This window comes from Delphinapterus leucas, chromosome 3, assembly GCF_059928025.1.
Source record: "Delphinapterus leucas isolate spDelLeu-1000000601 "Yukka" chromosome 3, BTC_Dleu_Yukka2, whole genome shotgun sequence".
NCBI lineage: Eukaryota > Metazoa > Chordata > Mammalia > Artiodactyla > Monodontidae > Delphinapterus > Delphinapterus leucas.
In genome coordinates this window covers 129211915-129226577 of record NC_143131.1, presented here as the reverse complement: position 1 = coordinate 129226577, position 14663 = coordinate 129211915, and the positions used below count along the sequence as shown (strand labels likewise).

The 14663-nt window shown below is 45.6% G+C and overlaps 1 pseudogene across 1 annotated transcript in view; it reads right to left on the bottom strand.

Moving 5' to 3' along the window:
- Window positions 1-14663, bottom strand: part of LOC149749698 (myelin expression factor 2 pseudogene) — a 178643-nt pseudogene that overhangs the window by 62355 nt on the left and 101625 nt on the right. Inside the window, exon 3 of the transcript XR_016392826.1 lies at window positions 1-14663. This exon is cut by the window's left edge and continues 62355 nt beyond it. The product of XR_016392826.1 is annotated as a myelin expression factor 2 pseudogene (transcript).

Here is a 14663-nt window from a genome sequence, read left to right as displayed (position 1 = left end):
TTTGCCTCAAACTGTACTTCCAGACTGATATTTCAATTCTGTGAGGTAAAAAGTACCTTGGGGGGGGATTAGCATCTAGTACGGTGACCAAAATTAAGGCAAAATAGAAAATACAGAATAATAATTAAGAAAAGCTAACTTGATTGAACTCTTATTCTAGGAACTGTGCACTTAATATTATCTTATTTAATCTCACAGCACCTTCAAAGGTAGCTACTATTACCCCGATTTAAAAAGAAATTGAGTCTCAATAAATTCAGGTGACTCACCTGAAGTCATGCAGGTTGTGAGTTGGGTGGGGGGGCCGGGGAGCTGGGCCACCATAGGGCAGAGGGAGAAAATGTGCTTGGGAAGATGGAACCATTTCTTGCTTGTTCCTCTCAGAAACAAGTTTAATAATGGAGAAGTTAATGTCCTTGCTTTGAACAACTGAGCAGCCTAGAAGGCCCAGGGGGCATTTAGAAGGTTATATTGTTAGAGTCTTCTTTTGTCTACGGAATAGGAAGCAAGTTTGACACATTTAGGAAAGTGCAAACTTCTGGAGAGGCTCAACCCGTGATACTATTTCCTCCTTGACTCTGCCTACTCTTCAAATTCAGTTCCAACCAGAAGAGTCAAGTCTTTGGGGATTGAGGCCTTGGAGTCAAACAGACGTGGGGCTTGGTCTTAGCTCCGCCCACCACTTAGCAGCTGGTGACCTGGTGGGGAGGGTTCTTAGACTCTCTGAGCCTCTCTGGGGTCCACGTGTGAAGTGGGGTGATGACTGTCCCTCCTTCACAGGGTGATAACAAGGTTTCCACATCATGTGTTTAACCTCATGCAGGTGTTGAATAAATGTAAGTGGCTATTGGGATGATGAAACTTGGCAGCCCGCTGACATTTTTCCTTCTTCCAAACCCCTCGAGCTCACTGACCAGTGAACTTCAACCATAATAAACCAATGCCTGGCATACAGTAGGCAGCCAATGAACATTTACCCTATGTATTAATATGCTCCCTGGTGCCGTCTCTCCCACAGGCTTATTGACTTACTGACTTGTGAAAATGCACCTCAACCAGAATGCAAGTATGGAAGTTCAGACTGGTCTTTCAATTCCATATCCCCCATTGCATGCAGCAGGGCATTAGAGATTCAACAAAGGCTTCCTGAAAGACCTAAGTGAATAGCAAAGCGTTGGCTGCGTCTATGGGACAGAGTGACCAGGGTCCCAGGCGCGTCCATAGCACAGCCTCCAGCCAAGTCCATTCGTAAAAGAAACATTGAGAAACCTAATGAGTCCAGTGGGGTGATTCAAGCCCCCGGTGACCAGAAGCAATTTCTCCCGACTCTGCAATACCCACCTTCTCTCTCCGCTCTGCCAGGGCAGGGGGTGGACACTTCCCTCCCGGTGATTTGCGATGCCTCCACTGGGACGGAGGGAATGCAGCAGCGGTGACAGTGTCTACGCGGGGACGCATGCAGCAGGCTGTCCGGCTGGAGAGATGCAGACTGGCCACGGAGCTGAGCATGGGTTCCCCTGGGCACAGCGTGCTGCCGCGCTGACCACAGCAATTCATCATGTGTAAAAACCTGCCTACAGGAGGGGCCCTGAAAGGAAGCAGGGGAGCCGAAGCCGCAGGTTCTCAGGGAGATTCAGGGCTGTGATCTTTTTTTTTTTTTCTTTTTCACCAGACCTAAAAGGACGGTGAGAAACATCCAATACACAGGATGCTGGGAGCAGAATCCAAGGAGGAATCCCTCGTTCTGGACTAAACAAAACAATCTAAGAAAGCTCGACCTCACCCAGGAGACAAATTCCCTTTTTCCTGCAAAGTGTTTCCTCCTGTCCCAACCCTGTCCTTCTGCTTTAGACACCATTCTCTGTGCCAAAAGCAGAGCTCAGTTTTGAGACCCAAGTGGTCTAGCCCAGCCACTGTGTGCCCTTGGGCAAGTCACTTCTGCCCTCTTGACCTCAGCTTCCTCGTCTCTAAGGAGAAAACGGTGAGCTAGATCAGGGTGCACAAATTTAAGTGATTGTGGGGAGGCAGTTTACATGTATATATAAATATCTAAAATGACTGGGCAGATGGCAATGGTGCTAAACTGCTTAGCCGCAGGTCATGTCACCTGACTAAAACCCTGGAAGGGTATAACAAAAAACACAGCAAAACAAAACTCTCACAAGTCTACTTGTTTGTAACCCACATTAAAGAGCTACTTAGGGGCTTCCCTGGTGGCGCAGTGGTTGGGAGACCGCCTGCCGATGCAGGGGATGCAGGTTCGTGCCCCGGTCCGGGAGGATCCCACGTGCCACGGAGCGGCTGTGCCCGTGAGCCGTGGCTGCTGGGCCTGAGCGTCAGGAGCCTGTTGCTCCACAACGGGAAAGGCCACAACAGTGAGAGGCCCGCGTACTGCAAACAAACAAAAAAAAAAGAGCTACTTAGGACCTTTCCAATTCTATGGAATTCTCTTTCACATTCTTTCAACAGTATCTACAATTTTCTCCCATGGCACCATCTCCTTGGCACCCTACCAGAGTTGGCAGCAAGATGCACTCATGGGAAGCAGTACTGGAGCCAGGCAAGAGATTCCTTCTCCCAAAGAGCGAGCAGAGAGAGGTGAGGTGAAGGAGGGGCAGGGGGCAGGAGGGAGAGAGGCAGGGGGATGGAGGGAGAGAAAAAGATATCTCTTCCTTTAAATCATTTCTCAATATGCCTACAAGTGAGAAAAATGAAACTCAAGGGGTTGAATAATTTAGCCCAAAGTCCCTCTGTGTGGATCAAAGCTAGGATTCAATCCCAGGCCTGTCTCAATGAGAAGACCTTGCTCTCTTCCTTTTCCACCTTTCCCCCAAAATGCGCTCAGGGAGAGCCTGGCCCTGACTGAGAAAAACAAAAAAGCACCCGCCACACATACACGTGGGCTCCAGAAAAAAAAGATACATTCAACAACTTAGCATTTCAGAAGTAGATTTCCCCCTAAGTTACCTTACTCTCTCCAACATCTGTTTTTAGCACTTGCCTGCATTCTTCCCTTTGCCTAGAATTTCCCCACCCCTAGCCAGGCTCTAAGGACCAGTTAAAGCTTTCCTCCTCCAGGAAGTCTTGTTGATTCAGTTAGGAAACTTGCCAAAGGAGCACACTCGGTGCATGATCATTCTGGGGATCCAGGTCTCACGGACCCCCACCCACACCCCCAGCACCAGGCTTGTAATTAAGTCTTGCAACCAACACCGGAATGTCTCCCAGAGGTGGCACAGCTTGTACCAAAGATCCATAGTTATGAGACATTACCAGGGATCAGGGAGGAGACCAAGGTGTGGCCACAGACAATATTCAGGATCCAGGGAAGAGGTGGTGACAGGTCCCAGGGAGCAAATGCTGACAATTCTGTTCCCTCAGGTAGAGGTCGTGAGGCTGCTGTGCTTAGCCCAAGGCTGTACACTCTATATATCCAGTGAAGGATGGAGACTCAGTGCGTGTGTGTTTCTCTTTTTCAGGGACTATACGATCTACAAAAGTCAGTAGTGTCATCACCTTCTTAGAGGAAATGAAACTAAGGCTCAGAGAGAGGAGGGGCTGGACCAAGACAAGAGAGTAAATTAGCACAAAGAACGAAACCCAGGGCTTCTCCCTTTATTCTCTCTTGACCAGACAGACACGTCCCCTGCAGCACCCAACAGGCCCAGACAGGGGACCATCACTCACTGGACAGGCAGCTGGGAAATCCCAACCATCTGGCTTCTGCCCCGGCATGTCTCCAGCCTCTGCAGACAAACACACTATGTGCAAGAAGGTTGGGTGCCACCATCTGCACAGTGCCTTAATTAGAGGCCTGTGGTTTCTTGGAGTCTTGGTTGAGCTGTTTGCCGGTCCCAGCAAGTGAGCACCCTTGGGCTAACCTAACACAGACTTTTAGCCCCTGCACAGCCTAAATAAATACAAAACAAGATTTCAAAATGCCCAATCTCCTGGGGTCCCTTTGCTGTGGAAGCTAGGGATGGTAACCCCACTCCAAGAGTCTGTGTTGAGATGTCCAGGGGGAATAAGGAAGGCATTGAGGAAAGCAGAGAAGGAAGGCAATACTTACATCAGTGAAAGCCCACTAACAATTAATGTCCTTTGTCAATGGAATGGGTTGGCTCCACAGGACAAGGAGTCAAAGGGAGGCTGAATCTGTTGGGGGCCCTGCAGCACAAGGGTCCCCAACCCCCGGGCCACAGACCAGTACCAGTCCATGGCCTGTTAGCAACTGGGCCGCACAGCAGGAGGTGAGCAACAGGTGGGTGAGCAAAGTTTCATCTCTATTTACAGCTGCTCCCCATCGCTCACATTACCGCTTGAGCTCCGCCTCCTGTCGGCATTTTGGTGAGTTGCATAAGTATTTCATTATATATTACAATGTAATAATAAAAGAAATAAAGTGCGCAATAAATGTAATGCTCTCGAATCATCCCGAAACCATCCCCCCAGCCCCCCCGGTCCATGGAAAAACTGTCTTCCACAAAACCGGTCCCTAGTGCCAAAAAGGTTCGGGACTGCTGCTGTAGCAGATCCTTTGTGGGTAGAATTAAGTAGAGGCCTTGAAGGCCCTTCCAAATCTTGGGTTCTTTTCCCATGATTCTTGGAGGGCAGCGGTTCAAATAGCACAGATTTTAGAAGCAGGACAATGCAGTTCAGTACCGGCTCTGCTACTTAGAGGCTGTATGACCTTGGGGGGAGTGTTCCTGATCTGTAAACTGTGGCTTGCCCTTCCTCTTCTCTTTGGGTTATCAGTGGGGGTGAAAATTGGGGTGGGGGGGGTGTGACCTGCACCCTGCAGGCACACTGGTCCTCAGCAAGTATTAGTTCCCTCCCTCCCTCTAAGGGAGCACACAGAATTCCAAGATCCCCTGATCCTAAGACTCATGACATTTTTTCAAGTCTGATTCCAACAGAAATAGGACAAACAAAACATTGATATGGAACCTCCTTTCCTGTCTCTCAAGAGCACTGAGGCGATCTTCTCCCCAACCTTCGAGATAATGCCCATGTTGATTTTTATTTCCAAACTTGCAACTTGGCAACCTGCTGTAAGCTTTTTTTTCCCCTCTTTTTCTTCAAGTGACTTTAGGCTGAGCTGTTACTTGAGCCAAAAAAAAAAAAAAAAAAAAACAAGCAGGCTGAATTCTGCACCCTTCCCTCCAGAAGATAAATTATGTTGGTTTTTGCAATGAGTGAATTGGGGCAGGAGAGAGATTTCACTAGAATAAAATGTTCTGGCTGAAGAGGTGACTTGAAGTAGATCTGCTTTGTTTGCAGAGGTTCCCAGATCCCCTTGCTTTCCTGGGATTGCCACCCACCTCCAGGCCAACCAGCATGGCCTGGGGTGAGCCCTGAAGACTTGGAGCATAAGTGACCCTGGATGGAAGGGTCCCAACCATTGGCAGCTTGTCCCCTGTCCCCTCCCCTCTCTTGGGAACAGAGCTGTAAGTGGAGACAGGAAGAAATAAACCATTCTGTTTCTTTTCAGAAGGAAGATAGCCTTTAGCAGGATTGTCTAAGATATCATACCGGAGGAGAGAGAAGGCCTACTTCCACTGATTCAGCATTTTCCAATCAGTGCAACACTCGCTTCCTGCCATACAGGAGATGATTTTAGGTAAGGCTCAGACACAACATTAAATCACATTGAGTCACTTCGTGAGGAAGATATTTCCTCTCCAACTCTCCTTAAAACCTTCTCATTACGAAGAAGAAAGCCTCTGTTTGGTACTAGTGTGTCTTTAACACTCTTCTACCACTTCTTAATTATCCTTTTCAACAGAAAAACAGGCCCTGGCCGAGGTCCCTTAGGCAACAATATCTGTAAGAATGTAGCTACTTTTTCTGTTTTTGTTATATTTACTTTCACATCACCTACTTTTTGAAGCAAGTGGTAATGGCTTCCCATTTACTGTAGTGTTATAAAGATCCTTTTAAAATAAATATATGTATTTTTTTAAAGGGGACTGATTTTTTAAAAAATATTAAGTAAATAATGTAGTTGGTTCCCAGATATGGCAACAAGCATAAAGCTAGAATACAAAACACTAAAATTGAAGAAATACTGGATTAATGGGAAAGAAACACATAGAGTGCAACTTTTTTCCTCCTTTCTCAAAGTAAACAATATATTTTGTTGCCTTGTTTTTCCAGCTGAAATGAAAACTGGGGCGCTTCCACTTCCTTTTTCCTTTGTTTTCCCAAGGCTTCCTTAGCAGCAGAGGACTTTGCATGAAATACGACTGTATCATCTTCCTTTCCCTTAGACTCTAGGTGAATGCTTTGAGCTATATAAATGCTCATTATACTCATTTATTTATTCATCCATTTGATAAACATTTGCAGATACCCACTCCCTATCAGTCCTGCGCCCAATACAGCAAAGAACAGGAAAGGCAAGGTCCCTGCCTTCCTCAGGCTTCTAGGCTAGTTGGGGAGACTGACTAACTACACAGGCAACTGCAATGCAGGGTCACAAAGACTGGGATGGTGGAACCGCATGACACTCAGAGGACCAATAAGGGGCAAGGGTAGCTGTACAGTTGACCCTTGAATAACACGGGTTTGAACTGCATGGGTCCACTTATTTGCAGATTTTTTTCAATAGTAAATATTACAGTACTACACAATCCAGGATTGGTTGAATCCACCAATATGGAACTGTGGATACAGAGGAAACGGGTAGATGAACAGCTGTATATAATTTATACACAGATTTTCAACAGTGTAGAGGGTCAGCTCCCCTAACCCCCATGTTCAAGGGTCAACTGTGTATTGTTACTGTTAAGCCTACCAGCTCTAGTGTAATCCGACACGAACACAAGTCCCAGCACCATCCCTTTCCTGCTAGGAGATTATGGGCAAGTCACTTCAACCTCAGTTCCAGTTTCCCAGTCTCTTAAGTAGGGATAATAATGTTATCTTCCTCTTAATGTTATTGAGAGGATTAAATGAGACAATGAATGCAAAATCCTTTAGCACAGTGCCTAGCACATAGTAAATGCTTAATAAATGCCAAATAATTTCTTTCAGCATCTTTCATCCAAATACTATCTCTTACACACACACACACACACACATACACGCACACAATTTCATGCGAATATTGCTGCCTGAGCAAATTCTATACGAAAAGGCAAAGAGAAGTTAAGGATGTTCTTAGACAACACAGCAGATCTAGGACGATACCAAGAAGAAATACTTCCTTGCTTCAGATCTGATAGTATTTTCCTTAAGCACAACTTGGTCTGGAGGAAGAATCCTGAGTTTGGGACAGATTTGATTACCGTGGTCAAGATGAGGAAGTTCAAAAGAAAAAGGGGGGAGGAAGTGCTTCTTAATTACCAGTGAGAGAAAAATAAAAAACCTGAAATAGTGGAATATAGTGAGATAATAAATGTTAGAAGCAGCAAACAAGAGAGAAAATAATCTCTCCTTAGCTTAAAGATAGAAGACCTCCAGATTCCATTAGAAAGTATGAGGAACTGAAGCAGGTATTTATGAGTATACAGTCTTTCACAAAAGTTAGAACTATTGAGGGAAATCAAAATACCTTGTTTTTATAATGCTTTCATGTTTATAAAGTAGATTCACATGCATCCAATCATCACAATGGCCCTAGGAGGTAGGTACTATCAATATCTCCATTTATAAATGGAAAAACTGCAGGTGGGAGAATGGGCTTGATTTGCCCAAGGTCATCGGGTAAGTAAGTAGAAGTTCCAGGGGTCCATGCCAGGCCTCCTGACTCCAAGCCCAGTGACCCTCTAGAACAAGGGTCTGCAAATTTTTTCTGCAAAGGGCCAGACAGTAAACAGTTTAGGCATGTGGGCTGTGCCATCTTTGTCACAGCTGCTCAATTCTGCCCTTGCGGCATGAAAGCAGCCGTAGACCTACATAAACAAACAGGAGTGGCTGTGTTTACAACAGAACTGAAATATGAATTTCACATAATTTTCATGTGTCATGAAATATTATTCTTTTGATTTTTTTTTCCAACCTTTGAAAAAATGTAAGAACCATTCCTAGCTGGTGGGCCACACAAAAGCAGGCAGTGGACCAGATTTGGCCTAGGGATGGTAGCTTGCCAATTCCTGTCCTAGAATATCATCGTGATGAATGAGGCATAACCCCTTACCCTCCCAGACTTGAGAGAAGAGGAGGCATAACCAATTCTACTCCTACAGAATTAGTTTCAGTTAAATTTCACTCACTGTGGTACAACTTCCACAATACTTGCCTCATCCGCAGGAAACTTTTATTATTTAATCCTTTCTTCTCCATCAACTCGTTTTTCTTACTTCCATGAGTTTCTTTTTTAATGTTATAACACTTTTATAAACAGAAAATCCGTATTACTGGCCAAAACTATAAGATGAACCTAATCAAAAACCATAAAATTAAATGAGTGCTATTAAATTCTAGCTGTCTACAATCATTCTGGGACTGAGGCCTGCTCTGTCCTCTGCCCTTATTTGAAAAAAAGAAACTGGCAAGTGGCAAAAAGGTGTTAAAAGTCATAGCGGCACCAACAGGAGACCTTCTTCTTGGTATAGTCAGAAATACTGAAGAGGAAACAACTTCCTCACCATGTACCTCACTTCTACATCTTTGTCCACGACTTCCCAGACACCAGGCCCACGAGGTCCACATTCTGGAAACTGCTGTCACACAAGCCAAGTGCCCCCTAGGTTTGTACAAACAAGAGAGAACCAACCAGATGGAGGGCAGGAAAAACTGTAGAGAGGATGTGGCCTTTTTCAGCAGGACTTTGAATAATGTCTAGCATTTCATTAGACATAAAATTCAGGAAGAGTATTCCAGACTGACTGAGAAAAGGAGTGAATGGAGATGGGACAAAAAAGAGGTGTGGCTTCTAAGTTGCGAATGGCCTGGAATAGCACGCTGAGGGCTGTGGATACAAGCCTTGTTGTTTTCTCAATGTTCCCCAAGTCAGTAGATGCTCAAGGCTATATTTTTAGGTTCTTCTCTGAGAAGGAGATAAAGAGATGTGGACCAGGGTCTCTAGAGAAGGCCCATGGGGACAGAGACAAAAATTAGGACCGGTGGCTCTGGACTTTTGTACCACTGAAGACCCATTTGTCATTTACCCTCGTGCATTCCTGGCTTCAAAATAGCTCAGTGATTTAAGTCCTGCATGATTTAAGTCTCAGTGATTGTCCTTCTATTTGTTTAACCAATGACATACATTCTTGCCAGTTACCATGAGAGACTGGTATTGACCATACTGAGTTGCTCAAATTCCAGCCAAACTGAAGGAGGAGCTCTGACCGGGGAATTAGTTGAGGTGGTCTCATTTGGGTGACTGTAGTGAGGAACTCTGTCTGGCTCCAAATTAGGTGCTCTCAAAGCTGGACCCCACTACCCTGCTCTGAACCCACACACAGAATATGGATTCAGGGCCAGTTCTCCAGGGCCACCAAATGTATTACACCGCACAGAACCGGCACGAGAATGGAGCAGCATTGATGGTAACTTTTAAAGAGAAAGAAAGAAGAGAGCATCAAATGCTCAATTGCTTGCTCTCACTTTCATTTGGAAACCCATACGTAAATATGGGAACTGTTCTCCTTTATAGACTACAATGTAATCACAGAGAAGCAAATGCAGTTTGCAGGAGCTGCCTCCCACCTGCAGGGCTCCCGGAGTGTTCGATAACTCGATAACCTCATAATTGGCCAGTGGAATAACAGTGTAAGGCAATGTGGCTGCAATGCAGCTGCAGAAAATGCCCAGCAGGGCCTCTCCCAGGAGTTCCTATGGAGGCAGCAGGACTGGCCCTCGGCAGAATCGTCAGAGATACACGGCCCATCCTGTGCCCCCTTAGACATAGTCACCCCACAGTGCACACAGGGCTTTGAGGCTTGTGGAGGGCTTACCATATCTCATTCCATGCTCACAATCTCCTGGGAGAGAAGTGGGGCAAGACAGCTGAGACCCAGTGTCTGATGTGAGACGACCCCGAACTCCCACTCCCTAAAATGATCTCTCCTGACCCTGCTCACCTACCTGATGTTCAGAGCCTCCCCTCTGGCAAGGAAGGTCGTCTCAAAAAAAATCAAAACTGGTTCAAATTCATCGTTGCCTTCCCACGTTCTAGCGAACACTTTCTGTGTATGCAAGCTCCCACATTCCCAAGTCTGTGTTAATTTCTAACTCCACTTTGCCTAGCTTACCTTCGCCCTGCCCTCCTTAAGCTGCTCTTTCTTCAGCTTTATTCCCCACTGCTCTCCTCCAAACCCTCTGCTGAGACCCACAGGCCATCTCCTAAGGGAGTTCTGCCCCCACCGCTGGCCCCAGCTAAGCTTGCTCTCTAGAATGCCCTCCTCTCATTGATCTACCATTTACCCATCTCCAAAGTCTGAATTCCACCTCCTCCAGGAGACGACAAGTCCCTCTGGAGCGTGCTCACAGCTCCCACGCTGCCCACTTCACGGTCCTCATCCTCCCTCCCCGTGTTATAGGAGTCCACTTCCCAGATGATGAACTCCTTATGGGCAACAACTGTGCCATCTTTGCCACTGCATTCCCAGCACTAGATCCAGTAGCTCTCCCAGTGGAAATGTTGCTTGACTGAATAAATCACTCCTCAAATTAGAGAGTGAACACAGGCTTGGGAGGCAGATATAACTGGCTTCAAACCTTGACTCTGTTGGTTCATAGTCTTTAGAGTAGCCCACGTGACCATGAATGACTCACTTAAACTCTCCAAACCTCACTTCATCATCTGTAACAACTGTAAGAGAGCCAGAATACCCTCCTCAGGGGTACTGGGAGGATTAAATGACATAATACACACTAAACTCTTAGCACATGCCTGGAGCAAGAAAATCCTTTAAGATGATACCCACAGATACAGACCTAGAACCTCAACTTTAAGCCAGATCCTGAAGAAGGCACTGGAGATTCTATGGTTGTTGAAAGAGAGTCCCTGCTTTGTATCTGAATTAAGCTACATAAGTCTTATCTACCCAATTAATGGTGCTGCCATTTATTTAGCACTTACTACAGTAACAAAAGAATGCATGCCTGTGCTAAACAGTTTATATTAATTACCTCCTGGGATCTTCACAATAACCCTATAAATTGGACACATTTACTAGATTAGGAAACAAGGCTGGAAAGACTTAAATAACTTGCCTACAGTCACACAGCTAACAAGAGGCCACACAGACACTCAAACACACATTATCTGACTCCAAAGACTGATCTCATAACCTCAATCTCAAGCTCTCTCCTTGTCTCTAAGAACTTGTTGCTGACTTTTCCCCATCCTCACAGTGACCTCTGTTACACAGGGATAACACTTTAGGTTATCATAAACTTAAATGTGTATCTATAAAACCCATGTGTTTATGAGCTCTGAGGTCCCTGAGGGGTAGGATAGGTTCCAGTAAATAGGTTTGGGAGAGAGATAAGGAGTGGGGAAGTGAGGGGTAGAGCAGAATAACTGGTTTTCAGGTAAACTCTTCTCTCAGCAGCTACCTGGCGTAGAATGTGTGGACTGAATGAATGACTGGGAAGGGGAGGCCCAAGGAAGCACCAGACTGGAGACTCTGAGGGGTCAAAAGAAATTTAATGACTCAAGGGATTGGGAAGTTGAGCAAAACAAAATATGAAGCAGAGGAGAACCAGAGCTGAGCTTTGCGTAAGTGAGAAGAGCTGGTTCTCACCTGCCCATCAGTGCCCTTGTCTGACATGAGGCAAACCTGTCATTACTAAAACAGGGTATTGAAAGCCTGTTCTGCCAAACTTGGTGGATCATGGAGAGACTCCACAAAGATCCCTTAAAGTGCTCTGAAACAGTTAAAGAAGGTATATTCTGAGGGTGATTTTTAAAAAGTTATTTGTTGGAGGGCTACAACTGTGATGTGATGGAAAATGCACCACCCAATGGTTTAGGAAGCAGTTTTTGCATCCTGCTTTGCTTCTCTGGGCTATTTTGCTAGCTTGAGAAAACTCCTTCACTTCCTGGAGTCTATTTTTTCCTACATATAAATCAAGGATATGAACATCGACGTCTCAGGGGTGGCCTGAGTGGTAAACATGAACATGTATATGTCAGCTCATTGTATGTATATGTTATCGTGTCTGAGGTTTCTACAACTGTTTTGTTAATTTGCTAAATTTATTATATAAATAATAAGTCGTCCCCTATAGCCCTCCTAACAGAAGACAGCATGATTCACCATAAATGATACAAGTTTGGGGGGCCAGATTTGTAGTCTCAACTCTATCCCTTACTAACTAGGTGGGATGAGTTACTGTGCCTCTGTGTTTCTTTATGTTTAAAGCAGAAGTGAAAACACTACCTCATTCCTCTTCTTTAAAATGAGATGATATTATGTAGATAAAACATTTATTAAGCACCTACCATATGTAACAATTTCTTATCAAGGAGCTTATATAAAAGAAGAATTATATAAGAGAGTCTTTAAGCCAATTTTTTTCCACCCTTATTAAATCTCAAACCACTCAGGACAGAAAATTACTCTGGGAGCAACTTTGCTCTCAACCAAAGGATGAGCTGGGGACTTGAGATCTCCTCTTGCCACTTTCTAAATGACCAAAGGACAAGTATGGATTTTCTAATCCCAGAGTACATGTTTTGTTGATGCACTAATAACCCAGGCACTGGAAATTCAGGTCAGGGATTTGGAGGGAAACTGAAGAAACTGTCATCAGCCTTTTGGGAACCCAATGTTAGATGCAAAGCTTTTAAAACAAAAAAGGACCCCTTGGGGCTTCCCTGGTGGCACAGTGGTTGAGAATCTGCCTGCCAATGCAGGGGACATGGGTTCGAGCCCTGGTCTGGGAAGATCCCACATGCCGCGCAGCGACTGGGCCCGTGAGCCACAACTACTGAGCCTGTACGTCTGGAGCCTGTGCTCCGCAACAAGAGAGGCCGCGATAGTGAGAGGACCCGCGCACCGCAACGAAGAGTTGCCCCCGCTTGCCACAACTAGAGAAAGCCCTCACACAGAAACGAAGACCCAACACAGCCAAAAATAAATATAAAATTAATTAATAAATTTTTTAAAAAGGACCCCTTTACTTCTGAAATTCAGGGAAAAACTGCCTTTAATTAGCGATGGCAACCAGGATCCCAGGAGAGAGTAGAGAAATGATACTGTGTTTTTATCTTGCATTGTTGGCTTTGGAAAGTGGCTGGAGGCCTCAAAGACGCAGATCCCCAGTCTCACAGTCAGCTGTCAACTGACTGCTCAGAGGCACAATCTCTGGGACTTCTGGGGGCCCTGCCTGGACCTCTTCTGCCTGAAGCCTGAGATGCTACCAGGAGGAAGGATGGACACAGCCCCCAGGAAGTTCAGGACACACTCACAGGCTAGGGATCATGGCGGGACAGGGAGAGTGGTGGTAATAATAACGATAATAATAATTGGGCACTTTCTCCATGCCAGGCTGTTTTTTTATGCATGACTACACAATATCCCAATGAGGTGGGTATCGTTACCATCACCATTTTACAGATCAGGAAACTGAGATTCAGAGCTGTTAAGTACCTTTGCCAGGGTCACATGTTAGCAAGTAGCAAAGCCAGAACTTAAACCCCGAAGCCCACATTCCTAGTCATTGTGACCACCATCTACATGTATATAAAATGAGTGAGGAGTTACCTTACCTTTTTTTTTTTTTTGCGGTACGCGGGCCTCTCACTGTTGCGGCCTCTCCCGTTGTGGAGCACAGGCTCCGGACGCGCAGGCCCAGCGGCCATGGCTCACGGGCCCAGCCGCTCCGCGGCATGTGGGATCCTCCCGAACCGGGGCACGAACCCGTGTCCCCTGCATCAGCAGGCGGACTCCCAACCACTGCACCACCAGGGCAGCCCGGAGTTACCTTCTGAGTATAAGTTTTTCTCCCAAGAGCATTCCACAGCAAACCACGTTGAAGATCTCTTGAATACTACTGTGTGAGTAGGAAGGGAGCCTAGAAGCCCAGTCCCTCCTAAGATGCTGGAATGTCCTCTGCACTATCCTTGTCATCATCCAATACCTGCTTTCATACTTTTAACGACACAAACATTAACTACCTTAAAAGACAGACCCATAACCTTGCAAGAGTTTGGCTATAGGAAATACTATATTGAGCTGAACATAGGGACATCCTATGTTCCCCTGAAATGTCTACCCACTGTGCTTATTTCTGCCCTTTGGGATGGCACAGAACCAATTCAACCCTTCTTCAACCTAACAGTCCTCCAGGTACTGTGGAAACAATTCTGGTCCCTTCAGATATACCACCCTCCCACCTGCCACCCCTGCAAAAAAAAAAAAATTAAGGCATTTATTTACTTGTTCACAATCTAAATACACATTGCCTGAATACCTACCACAGATCAAACACTCTGCTATCTATGTGCTGAGGGGACAACGGAGCTTAAATTCTCAGAAAGAAGATGAAAATATACACAAATGATTACATTACAAGGTAAAAAGTTACAAAACCATAGGAATACCTGGTAGAGTCCCTTACAGGTTCCGACAAGAGATCTTTTCCAGCTGGGTCATATGTGAAGATGGCCTAGAAGAGATGCCGTTGCAGCCTGGTCTTGAAGAATGACAAGTGTTACCGACCGTCTGCTGTTGCAAAGACCTGGGTGGTCAGAGTGTCCTGGCATT